Source organism: Meriones unguiculatus, chromosome 6, assembly GCF_030254825.1.
Source record: "Meriones unguiculatus strain TT.TT164.6M chromosome 6, Bangor_MerUng_6.1, whole genome shotgun sequence".
Classification (NCBI taxonomy): domain Eukaryota; kingdom Metazoa; phylum Chordata; class Mammalia; order Rodentia; family Muridae; genus Meriones; species Meriones unguiculatus.
This window is the reverse complement of record NC_083354.1, coordinates 88435690-88448959: the sequence shown is the minus strand read 5'-3', so window position 1 is coordinate 88448959 and position 13270 is coordinate 88435690.

Here is a 13270-nt window from a genome sequence, read left to right as displayed (position 1 = left end):
TTGTGAACCCAATCCTGTAACCAGATTCTTGAAGGAGGAGAAAGAAGAGGCTCTGAACTTGGCTCAGAATGAGAGAGAGAGAAAGAGAGATCATCACATGATGGTGAAAGTAGAGACTGGAGTGATACGTGAACTACCTGAGAAAATCAGAGTAATTGACAGCAATGGCCAGAGTATGAGGGGAATGGCATGGAGAGGTTCTCTCTCAAGGCCTCCATCCCTACGAGCATGTTCATTTCAGCAGTCTTGGCAGAACTTGTTGCAGGATATTTGATCTCACTGTGAACCCCTGAGATTACTGGAAAAACTTGTTTCTAGGTGTGGTATGGCTCAGCCCTAGGACACACCTTTAATCCAAGAGCTTTCTGCTTGAAATTTGTAAACGGGAGGAAAGAAAGCCAAGCATAGGTGAAGAGGTGGAGGAAGCAACCAGTTGACAGGGAATGAACATAGAAAAAGAAAAGACAGAGAGGAAGAGGAAGTCAGGAGGGTGGATGGAGATACGAAAGAAGTAGAATGGAGGAACACTGAGTTTGAGGGGTGTTTGAGGTGGGTGTTGAGAAGGAGAGCTTCTTTTTTTCCTCTTGGGATGTACTCTAAGGAGGAAGTTCCGCTGAGTGCTTTCTCTGCCTTTCTGAGGTAGCAAGCAGGCTTTCACCTCAGCATCTGGTTCCTAAGTCTTTGTTGGTAAAACTGAACGTTTGAAATTTTGTTTAAAAACAACCAGAACTGACTATTATCCGTTGAGCTGCTTTAAGCCACTCAATTTGAATTAGTGTTAATCCACTACAGCGCTCCTAGGAAAGGAACGCACGATGCTGAGTCAGAAAGACTCAAAGCATCCCCTGGAAACCACGGTCACTAACCGGATGCAGGGCGAGCTGAGAATCCACATGGCCACGCTAATAAAATGAGGCAAATTTCTGAGGTCATAAAACCATATCAAGAATCTAATTAAATAACTTAGGAGGATGAGAATACCTTGATAATATGCGTGAAAAAGAGTCGAGCATTAACCTAGCTTCTTCTATGTAAGTTATATCAGTAAATAGGTGAGAGGAAAGTCCCCTTCAGAGATGCGTGTCTGCTCATACATGACAGGATGTCACCATTTTTCATCCTGCGATGAATTAATGAATGCAGATAACAATAACCCAGGGAATGTTGAAATAACAATGAAAGAGAGCCAATCACATACTTCAATCACATACATGCCGCTATGTGTGTTGAGGGCATCTGACCCAATATGACCCAATCTAGATCCAACCAACAACTATCAGAAAACACAAGAGATAAATGAAATTATTAGAGACACCGTGGGGAGGCAGCAGGAAGCAGCACAGATCCTACAAGAGAAATATTTGATCTATTAAATAAATTGTAGGCTGAGGGGGAAAAAAAGCAAGATAGTAAGGGAATCCCTGGAATGTCACTAGAATCCTGGTTCCAATAGAGAAAGTGAGGGAAGAGATTTCATACGCTTTGAACAATATTTAAGTAAATTGAATAGACATAAATAGTTATTTTTCAGATGTAATAATTCTTGTTTTAAAAAATAAATCCCTTCCTTTTAGAGCTTTTTAGAGCTATGTGTTAAAATAGTTACAGATCCAGCAACACATGGTCTAGATTTGTTTTAAAAAATCACTTTTAACAGGGCAGGAGGAAATGGGTGGGAATAAATAAAATTTGATTAATCATGCCTTTATAATTATTGATGTTAAGCATATGAATATTTATTGTATCTTCTTTTTACTTTGAATATTTTAAATATTTTCCCTTTATTCCTTTCTTTCTTTATTTTTTATTTTATTTTATTTTTTTCCTGTGAGACAGGGTTTCTCTTTGTAGCCCTGGCTGTTCCAAAACTCACTTTGTAGACCAGGCTGGCCTCAAACCTCTGCCTCCCTAGTGCTAGGATTAAAGGCATATGCCATCATCGCCCGGGGAACTGTTTTTCATATCAGAAAGTTATAAAGGAAAGAAGGAAATGGAGAGAACTTCTCCCCACAGGAAGCTTGCCATTTGGAGTATCAGGGGCCACAGCTGGAAAGAGCCAACAGGAGGAAAACAGTGAATCCTGTCCCACCTGACAAGGCTGCAGCAAAGAGTGAGTGAAGGCAGCGAGCATGCCACAAATACCAAGGGCTGAGGCCCAACAACCGTCACCGAAGGGCGGTTCTCTTTACCTGAGTTTAGACCAGGGCTGTGGACTTATGAATTTGTCGCCACTGCTCTGGGCCTTTAGACACAAAGATAGATCCCAACGCCTGACTGCCAGTCCGTCAATTGATAGACCAGTCCATGGCTAATTCCATTTTGGGAAAATATTTATCGGGAAGCACCTGCTTGCAATGAAAAAAAAAAAAAAATCTAATGTTCTCCCAATCCTAGTTTTAAACCAGAGCGTTTCCTCCCAGGAGGGTCGTGGCCTGTGACATGAGCATCATTACTAGAACATAACAATTCATCAACAGAATGAACACCTAGGAAGTGAACCGTCAAGACTACCAAATCATTAATGATAATTATTACTAATATGCACATGGCACATGCAAATCAATGGACCTTTTCTTGATGGTGTCATCTGCGGGTTTTCTGGCAGCCGTTTTAATTGAAAACAAGTATAATTACTACTAATCATAATTATATTTGGGATCATTGTGTCCCCCTCTGCAGTGTTTCTTAATCTCTACAAAGCCACGTATTGCAAAGAGAGAAGAATGGGCTTATTCAATACCCAGTAAGTTAAGCATGTGCAGAGGAACCCTTACTCTGACAGCTCACTTCAGGAACTTCACTCTTATACAGCATTTTAAAAAGATGTATCTTATTTTCAATCATGTGTCTTTGTGTGAGTTTGTGCGGTGAATGTAGTGGATATGCAGAGTACGATAGAAAATGTCAGATCCCCTCAAACTGGGGCACAGGATGTTGCTTGCTTACCTGATGCAGGTGCTGGGACCTACTTGGGACCTCTGGAAGAGCAGGAAGTGTTTTTAACAGCTGAACCACCATTTGCCATTTGGAGTATCAGGGGCCACAGCTGGAAAGAGCCAACAGGAGGAAAACAGTGAATCCTGTCCCACCTGACAAGGCTGCAGCAAAGAGTGAGTGAAGGCAGCGAGCATGCCACAAATACCAAGGGCTGAGGCCCAACAACCGGCACCGAAGGGCCTTATATAACGCTTGCCACCTGAAACTTCAAAATGTACTCAAGCACAAGTGGGGGGGGGAGAAGGTGGTTAAAGACGTGTTTCAAGACAGAGAGAAACAACCAAAAAGCAACCAAACAAATTAACACACACACGCGCACACACACACACACACATACACATACACATACACACCACTAGAAAAGAAAGTAGTATTGGTAAATTGTACTTGGTCAAAATTTAATGTTTCTGCTCTTTACTGCTGTTGTTCAGAAAATAAAGATGGCTCACAGACTGAAAAAATATTTGGAAAAGACAATTTTATTACACACACACATACATACACACACACATCTTGTATCTCAATATTAAGGGAAAAAATTAAAGGTAAAAGATCTAGATAGGAACTTTATCATGGCAGACATGCACACTAAGAAATGCTTCAAGTAACTTGTCAGAGAGTAAAGCACATTTTAACCATGATGAGATATTACCATAAACTAAAAAAAATAGATAAAGTTAAATTAAAAGGCCTTATAATACTAAGTTCTGGCAAGGATGCTGAGCAATTCGAAATACTGTAGTTTGAGGGAGAAAAAAAAAAAAGCAAAAAATACCATTTTGGAAAAAATGGGCCATTTCTCAGAAGCTTACGTTGACTGTAGTAGTTTTGCACAATTTACCTCTAGGAGCCCTGGACCAGCTTTCCGTAGTAAGCACCAGAGGAAAATCCCCTCGTAATTCTGGTAGGTAGAAGGGAAAACCCAGCGTCTTCTCAGAGGTCAGAGTGCTCAGCTGTTAACAGGCGGAGCTTAACAGGAGCCGAACTTGCGTGGTATCGCATGAGACAACTGACAAAGGAAAGAGGTGCTCATCTCCTCCTCACTCCAGGAGTAGGGGACTCAGGAGTAGGGAAATCCACCACGCACAGGCATGGAGTCCACGAGAGACCGAGGCGTCCTCGGAGGCCTGTGGGGTGCTTCCTCCTGGCCTTCTCCCTCCCATACCATTAGGAGTCTACTCTCAACACCCACAAGACACCATGCTCGGCTATCGAGAAAAAAAATGACAAGGCGTGCCAGAAGGCAAAATAAACCATCTGAAGAAAAAGAGCAAGCATCGCAATCAGATGTGGCAGGCATGTTGGAATTGCCAGGCTGTGGATTTAAAACAGCTAGGAATGACACGCCAGGGGTCTTAATGGATCAAGTAGGGAACATGGAGAAACAGATGAGTAGTATAAACAGAGAGATGGAAACCCTAAAAATGAACCAGAAAGAAATGATAGTGATCAAAAACACTGCACCAGAAATGAAGAATGACTTTGATGGGTTTATTAGTAACAGGGCATGACTAGGGAAAGAAGTCCTGGACTTAAGGATATCTCAATAGAAATCTCCAGAACTTAAAAACAAGGAGAATGAAGGATTTTGTGGGAAGAAAGACAGGGTATCCAAGGACAACTATAAAAGGTATAAATACATGTTGTAGGCATACCAGAAGGAGAATGAAGAAAAGAAAGAAGGGAAGAAGGGTTTGAAACAATTAATGATTCATATTTCTCCCAAAATGAACACCAGACTTTAATTAAAACAGAACCTGAGTGCTCAAAAAACATCCAACAAAATAAATGCCCACAGCCACATTTCCCAAGCTATAGAGAACCAGTAAAAAAAGAAAAAAAAAATGATGAAAGAAGACAAAGTGGAAAAATACCCTTCCTACAGAGAAGCAAAGATGAGCATTGTCTGACCTATCTATCCTCAGTAACCACGAGGGAAAGAGGATGAAGTCAAATAATTTGGAGAGAGCTGAAATGAAAAGCGCACTCTTATAATTCTGTAGCCTGTGAACTGAATCTTCAAAAGTAAGAAGGGAGAGCTGTAGACAGGCTCGGTGGTTAGGAGCTTGGCTGCTCTTCCTCAGGGTCCAGGTTCAGTTCTCAGCACCCACAAGGAGGCCAACAGCCATCTGACGCCATCTTCTGGCTTTTGTGGAAACTGTACAGACGCGATGCATATACAGACATGCGGGCAAAATGCCCAAACACATAAAGTTAAAGTAAATCAAATTTTTAACTGAAGGGAAATAGTTAATTATGATGATGTAACATCTGTGATCCCAACGCTTAAGAGTCTGTGGCCAGAAGGTCATAAGTTCACGGTCAACCTGGGCTACAAAGCTAAACTCCCTTCCAAAACATGTATGTGTGGAGATCTTAACACTTCTGTGTCCTAAATGAACAAATGCAGGTGGTATAAAATCACTAAAAATATTCTTGAACTCAATGATACTTCAATCAACTGTACTCAACACCTATTAAAAAAAAAACTTTCCCCAACAAAACAGAACAAAAATAAACATGTTCTTCTCCAGCTTGCCCAAACTGCTTACTGTAGAAGAGTACACTATAGCCATAAAACACACCTTAAATTTTTAATTTTTATTACATCTATCTGTTTAATTATTTATCGTGCGTGTATGCACACGTGTGTCATGATATACGTATGGAGGTCAGAGGACATCTTGCCAAGGTTAATTCTTTCCCTCCACCATGTGAGTTGCAGGGATTAAGCTCAGGCCCTGAGGCTTGGACTCAAGCACCTCTACCCTCTGAGCTTCACAGCCTGGCTGGCCTAACAGATTTGCGGCATCAGATGTTGTATAGCGTGTGCTCTCAGATCACCATGGAAATCAACTTGAACTAGTAACTGGAAAAAAAATCCCCAAACACGTCTTCACATGTACACAGATTTGTACATAATATGAGGCAAATAAGAAATCGCAAAGAGAGATTTAAAAACACGCGAACCTTAATGAAAACGGCACAGCAGAGTTCAACAAGATGAGTGAACAACTTTTTAAAAATGGGCCAAAGACCTTAATGGATACTCGCCAAAGCGCATATATGAATAACAAATAAACATAAAGAGATGCTCCACATCCCATGACTTTAGGGAGATGCAAATTTAAAAAAAAGATGCCACTCGACACACACAAACTCAATCCAATCTGCAACACTGACAACAGCAGACTCCGCCGAGTGACGGGAGCATCGCAAAAGCACTACAGATTCTCTGGAAGACAGTTGGATGGCTTTTAATAAAAGTAAACACACTCTCACCATATGCTTAGCCAGTGTGACCCTAGTATTTATCCAAAAAATACTGAACTTTCATGCTCCCAAAGAACCTGTCTCCAGATAACTGGAGAAGCTCTGATGAGAATTGCTCAAACTTGGAAGCACCCAAGCTGTCTTTTGGGAGGTTTGTAGATGAATCAATCGTGAACTGTCCAGATAACGGACTATTAGCCCATACTACAAAGAAGAGCGGTACCCAGCCATAAAAAGATGGAGAAATGCCCCCTCGGAGTCTTACATGTCCGTTATTAAAGGAAAAGAACCCATCGAAAGGTTACTGTATTATTGCAACTCTGTGACTTTTCTTTCTTTCTTTCTTTTTTTTTTTAGTGTAGAAGTATGGAAATGGTAAAAACTATCTAAAGTTGGGGGTCAGGGAGTTAAACAGGCAGAACACGGAGGATTTAGGGGCCCATAAAATACTCAATACAATGCTACACTGATGGCTGTACTTGATGATATAATTACTCAGACTCATAGACTATGCGCTCAGGGAGATGAGCCTGGATGTCCATCATGAACTCTGAACGATTTGATGTGTCACTGTGGGTCCCAGTGGACCGCTCTGATGGAGCCTGCTGATTGTCCTGGAGTGTTTGCTCTGTAGACGAAGGTGTGAATGAAGACTCTGTATTTTACTCGATGAGTTTTGTGAACCTAAAACCGTACACGTCTAGCTATTTTGGGGTACACAAGTTTTTTTTTTTTCTTCAGTCAAATTTTCAACGGACTCTAGCTTTATGACCTTGTCACCCACGTTTTCCATTTGTTCTGAATCCTTTGTTTCTGTTTTGGTTTGGTTTTGTTTTTTAATTGGAGCTTCCTTGACTCAGCCCTGTGGAAGGTCAAAAAGAATAGAAGCAAGCTGTGGTTGCCACAAAAAAAAAAAAAAAGTGATCTTTAAAAAAAAAAATACCTATCCTATAAAGGTTCTCTTCTAACAAGACACAATCTTGTTTCTAAAAATTAACTTTGTGAAGTCTGTCGGTCACAACACCAAGGTGGGGCGTTCTTGGTGTGGCTGTGGTGTCAGGTTGGTCCCAGGTCCCTGCCCATGGTCGGCAAGTGCTCTTCAGCAGTTACATCCCATAGCTGACAGAGAAAGCTCTGAATTCACTGTGACTCTGAGAAGGAACCAGCCGGCCTTCTCAAGTCAGCCATTAGGTTTCTGTTGTGTCAGTAGCGGGGAGCCTCTCGGTGCCTCTCACAAAGCCTTCTGAATGAACACACTTCTGTAGGCTCGTTGACAGCCCACCTCGTGTCCTTTGTATGGAGCTTAAAGAAAAATAGCGATTTCCACTGTGCTGTTAGAAATGGCTGTGGAGATGGGGCAAGTCTTGTGCTGTGGCTTTCTATGTGTGGTCTTTGCTCACCGTGTCTGCAAAGTGAGCATTAATCCTGTTTTCCAGATGGGAAAACCAAAGTTCAATCATGTCCCAGATATTCAATAATGGAGTGCATTCCAAACCAAGACTAATGTGATGTCACAGTTTATTGCTTTTTTTTTGAGATTATAATATAATTACATCATTTCCCCTTACCTTTTCTCTCTCCAAATTTTCCCATATATCCCTTCTTGCTTTTTTTTTCAAATTTATGTTCTCTCTCTTTTTTTTTCATTAATTGCTGTTTTACATGCATACACATACACACACACACACACACACACACACACACACACTCCTAAATTAGATACAGCCTGCTCAGTCCATATAAACTTCCTGTGACCAGCTTTCTACCTCCTCTTCTTCAGTGTTCCCTGAGCCTTAGGAGCACCTTGTAGATGTATCACTTGGGACCAGGCTCCACAACTCTGCATTTTGATCGGTTGTGGTTTTCTGTAATCGTCTCTGTCCATCTCAAGGAGAGGTTTTCTTGATGAGGAGCGAGGACTGTGCTTCCCTGTGGGTATTAGAATGAGTACGTAGTTGTAGCTAGAGATCATGGTGATTCAGTAAAGGTTGGCTGTAGATTGTCCTCCAAGACCTCCGACTTCACTAGCCCTTGGTAGTTGGCTGGCTTTCTTGTGTCAAGCATGATTTTCCTCTTAAATTCCAACCAGAGAGCTGTTGGTTACCACCAAGGTAGGTGAGCCACTACTGCGCCCTTCTGGTTACTGGGCCATGCAGGTTGTTGCTGTGGTTCGTGTCAGAACTGGGTAGAATTATTGGTTGTTTTCCTCTTTTGCAAACTTGTATGGCACCTTCTGGTACCACGAAAGCTAGTCTTCAGGGAGCAGGCTTTCAGGTCAGTTCCGGTTCCGGGTCTGAAGTGCACACTATCTTCAGCAATAAGGACTTACCTTCCTCCTTTAGGGGATTAGAGAGGCAACCAAGGGCAAGGGCAACCAAGCTTGCTATGTTCTGGGAGTGTCTTAGGCACCTCTGACCAACAACTCAAAAGAGGGCTTCCCATATCCAATTTTAATAAAAATTGGGATTTTTATTAAATGGCCTTTGGCTCTTGGAGAAGCGGTGTCAGCCTAGATGGGAAATTTTCATTTAAACTCCACGTGTAAACTGTATACTGACTTATGTGTATTAAGGTGTTTTTAGGTAGATAGTAATATGATTCTTCATAGCTTTTTAAGACGTCCTTACTGTTCTTACTCTCCTCCCTTCTTGCTTGTTTTTGAGGACAAGACATCACTATGTGGCCAAGGATGACCTTGAACTTTTGCTCCTCTTGCCTATACTCGTGAGTGCTGGGATTACAGGTATTCACCATCATACCCAGAATATGCAGTTCTGAAGACGGACTCCAGGGTATTCTGCACGCTGGGCCAGCATTCCCCCAACTGAGCTCCATCCTCAACTCCTGTGTCACCATCTTGCCTTTGAGTCACTGAGAGACTTTTACAAGTCCTTCTTGATCCTGAAGTGTTGCCAAGCTGCTGCCTGTACAGAATGCAGAACCCTAGCCGGGTGCTGGACTGGAGGAGAAGCAAAAGAAGGTGATGGCACTCAGAGATCCCAGAGAGGAGGAGGAGGAGGAGGAGGAGGAGGAGGAGGAGGAGGAGGAGGAGGAGGGGGAGGAGAGGAATTGCCTAACAGCAACGAGTGAACGTTGAGAGCAGATGGGAAGACTGGGAAGGCACAGATGAGCTGTTTCCTCCCGCCGAAGAGAAGAGGGCTGTGGGGAGGAAGGCTTTGACTTCTCACATGCCAGAGCCCCAGTGTGGCCCCCAGACTTGTTAAAAGCTTGAAATAAATGTACAGACTCATGTTCCATGAGTTCTCTACCTGGGCATTATGATCATTTTCCTGCAGTTTGAACATGCCATTTGTTTCTGATTTGTATGACCATATGAACCTTGTGAGTTGTGGATTAGGCAAGAAGCTTCCATGCAATTAAGTCCATCTTAATAAAGTGCTATGATATACCCCCAAAGTAAAACCAAAAAGCCTTTAACCCACTCTATGCTGCTGAAGAAGAAAAGTCTACACTACCCCAATCTATGATTTCTCTTTGTCAGGAAGAAGGAGGCTAAAGACATTTTTCTCTTCTTTAGATTTCAATCATGATTTCCCACTGTGGTAGAAGGGAGATAGCACATTTCGTCACTTCTGCATTCAGGACATGGGAGGGTGAGAGATAAATGATTGCCAAGGACATGGATGCCTTATTTTGTGTGCTTATGCTACAACTTGATGAAACAGGTGAAATGGAACCATTTCATGAGTGTGATATGCCTCATGGAGGAATCATAAATGTGTGTGCAATTTCGTGTGTGCGTGCACGTATGTGTGTGCATTCTTGTGTGGTGAGTGTGTGTGTGTGGCGTGAGTGTGTGTAGACATAGCCCTTTAAGAGAGCCTTTTCTGAGAGCCTTCCCCTAACATTCATTTTGCCTCCCAAGAGACTGCTGGCTACACACTCAGTAAGAGCCTGAGGTCTCAGCGCGCAGGGCTCCAGTATACTCATGATTACATGGTCTCCTTGAGGTGGGAATGCAGAGAACTCTGCAGAAGAAAATAGCTTTTCCTTCTGGCTAAGAGATGAGAAGAGTCAGCCCATCACATCAAAGGTGCCATGTTCCTCCGCCAGCAGTGGGGCCGTGGCCATCCATCTGCAGTGTCACCAGCTTGGCAGCCCAGCCAGGCACATCTGGAAAAGTTGAGTGAGCTGCGGAGTTGACACACATTAAGGAATGTGTCCAGCACAGCATACTGACACCAGGCTACCACAGTTTTCTTCATCCTATGTGCATCGAGCACAGCAAGTCGTTTGGGAGTTAACACTTTGAGGGTCAGACAATGAGCTAATACAAGAGCTAAGAGCAATTCTTCAGGAGGAAAGACATGGCAGGTCCAGCAGGTTTCATAACAACCATAAAAGGGGAGCAGGTGCAGGAGAAGCCAAGAAGGGCTCAGTGTGCCCATTCCAAGAGAATAGAAGCTTTTGGGGAGGTGGTGGTGTGCGCCTTTGATCCCAGCCCTCGGGAGGCAGAGGCACATGGATCTCTGAGTTTGAGACCAGCAAACAGCAATACAGAATGAGTTCCAGGACAGCCAGGGCTACACAGGGAAACCCTGTCTCAGAAAATCAACATGTATAGTCTTAACGGCCACACACTTGTCCTGGAGAGATGGCAGGGAATTCCTGGACTGGCCCAGTAGTTTCAGCTCCTCAACTCCTAACAGGCCTCATGTCTTCAGGGTTCCTATTTATTTGTGTCTGTAGCTTTTGTAGTCTTGAGCAAGACACTACATGGCAGAAACTTCAGGGCAGATGCCTCATGTTCTAAGTAGGCAGGAGATGTGGACTGCCTGGTTCAGGGCAAAGAAGTAGGAAGACTATCAGTGGCAACTTTAATCTCTTCTTTCTTTCTTCTTCCTTCCTTTCTTTATTTCTTTTGAGACAGAGTTTCTCTGTGTAGCTGTGACTGTCCTGGGACTTGCTCTGTACAGCAGGCTGGCCTCAAATTCAGAGATCCACCTGCCTCTGCCTGCAGAGTGCTAGCTAGGGTTAAAGCTGTGTGCCACCACTGCCCAGCTAATCATTGATTTAAGGTATCTCAGGAGAGGGAAGAGTCTCTGTTACAGCAAATCCTTCTCTACTGTCACTTGTACAATCCCTATTTACATGTGACTTTCTATTTAAATTTTATTTTTAAAACTTTATTACGTACGGGTGTGCATGTGTGTAAGAGGGTATATGTCACGGCATGTGTATAAAGGCCAGATGACAAATCTGCCACTTTTATATAGGTTCTGGGATGGAACTCAGGTTGTTGGACTTGTATGGCAGCTGCTCTTACCCACCAAGCCATCTTGCCAGTTCTAAAATACTGATGTGTTCTCCAAGAACTTGAAAGGATCAAATGCTATTCTCATAGGAGAATAGAGGAAAGAAAAGGAGGCCCGGCAGAGGTGTAAATTAACTCTTTGCTTCCCTAGAAGAGCTTAGACTGTGGGATTAGCTGTATGGGAGACTCAGCTCTTGTAAGCAGGCCCCTGAGCTTCATCCTCAGCCCCAAGAGAGGTCATTCTTCCTAGGAAAGTGCAGGAGGTCAGCTTCTGTTTCCTAGGAAACAGCAGAAATGAGGGGGAGAAGGCCTTGCTGTCTCTGAGTTTCCCAGTGGCTTTCTTGCAGCTCTGTTTCCTTTCCTAAAACCTTGCTCTGGCCCACCTGACCCAACAGGGAATTGTTAGTTAGGTACCTTTTCCCTCATGGGAGGAGCTGGCTCTTCAATCTATTTCACAAAAAGTGGCCAGTGTGGCACTGCCTTTTCTCTGTCTTTCACACAGTGAAAGACTGCTTTGTCTTTTATAAAACAGGGTTTTACGTATCCCAGACTTGGCCTTGGACTCATTATGTAGTTAAGAATGATGCTCAACTTCGGATCTTCCTGCTTTTACCTCTCCAAAGCGGGGATTATAGAAGCACACTGCATGGGTCTTGGTTTACTGGGTGCTGGGGATCAAACCCAGGGCCTTTGCATGCTGAGCAAGCACTCTACACAGGCTGCATCCTCAGCCGGGGAGAAGTCATTCTCCCTGGGAAAGCTCAGTACAGGTCAGCTTCCGTTTCCTAGGGAACTTTAAGCATGGCTGCCCAACAGCAGCATGAGTGGGAGAAGGCCTGCGTAAGGCTGTGAGGGCAACAAGAACCCAGATCTGGGGCTCCTCACACAGATAGCTAGTTTTTACGTCATTATGTTTGACCAACCAGCTGTGTGTGTGTGTGGTCCCCAGGGTCACACTGTGGGGGCAGGGCTGGCTGAGTTCCGGGACGTCTGAGCTTCACTTTGAACACCCATCTGTCCATCAATCAGTCGACGTGACTTCACTTGAAGAGACTTCTCAGGGAAAGCAAGGCGGTCTCCCCCATACCATGCCGCCTCCAGCCTGAGGCAGGACCTCTTGAAGTCTGAAAAGCATCTCCGGCATGTTCTCACCAGAGATCAAGGCTGGTCCGTTTCCATCCCAAAGCTTTGCTGTGATAAAGTAAATACGGAACACCTTACGTTTGTCTTATTGCCTCCTGTTGCCCCGACCTGAGGGACTCCAGCTCTTACTTGCTCTTATTTGCCGTTCTGCTGGATACTTTCAAGGTGACCCTTCCTCATTCTTCACATGGGTAGCAGAGCTCTCAGTCTGAGCGGTCAGCTACCTCTACTCCTTCCTCTATAACACAAATCAACTTAAAAAGCAAAAACAAAGGAACACACACACACACATACGCGGGAGGTAGGGGTGCCATGGTGTGTGGGAGGGTGGGGATGGGTGTTGAAATGGCTCAATGGGTAAAAAGCTTGCAGCACAAGCCGGAAGATCTGAGTTTGATCCCGGGAAAGCTGTAAGGGAGTTCAGAAAGAGCTGGCTCCACAGAGTTGTCCTCTGCCCTCTACACTGCCTGGTGCCGTGGTGTGCGGGCATCCACCCCGACCATACACAAAACAACAACACAAATCTAAGCCAGATCAAGAACAGCACCTGCCGGGTCACACAGAGCTGAAGAGAAAGTGAGC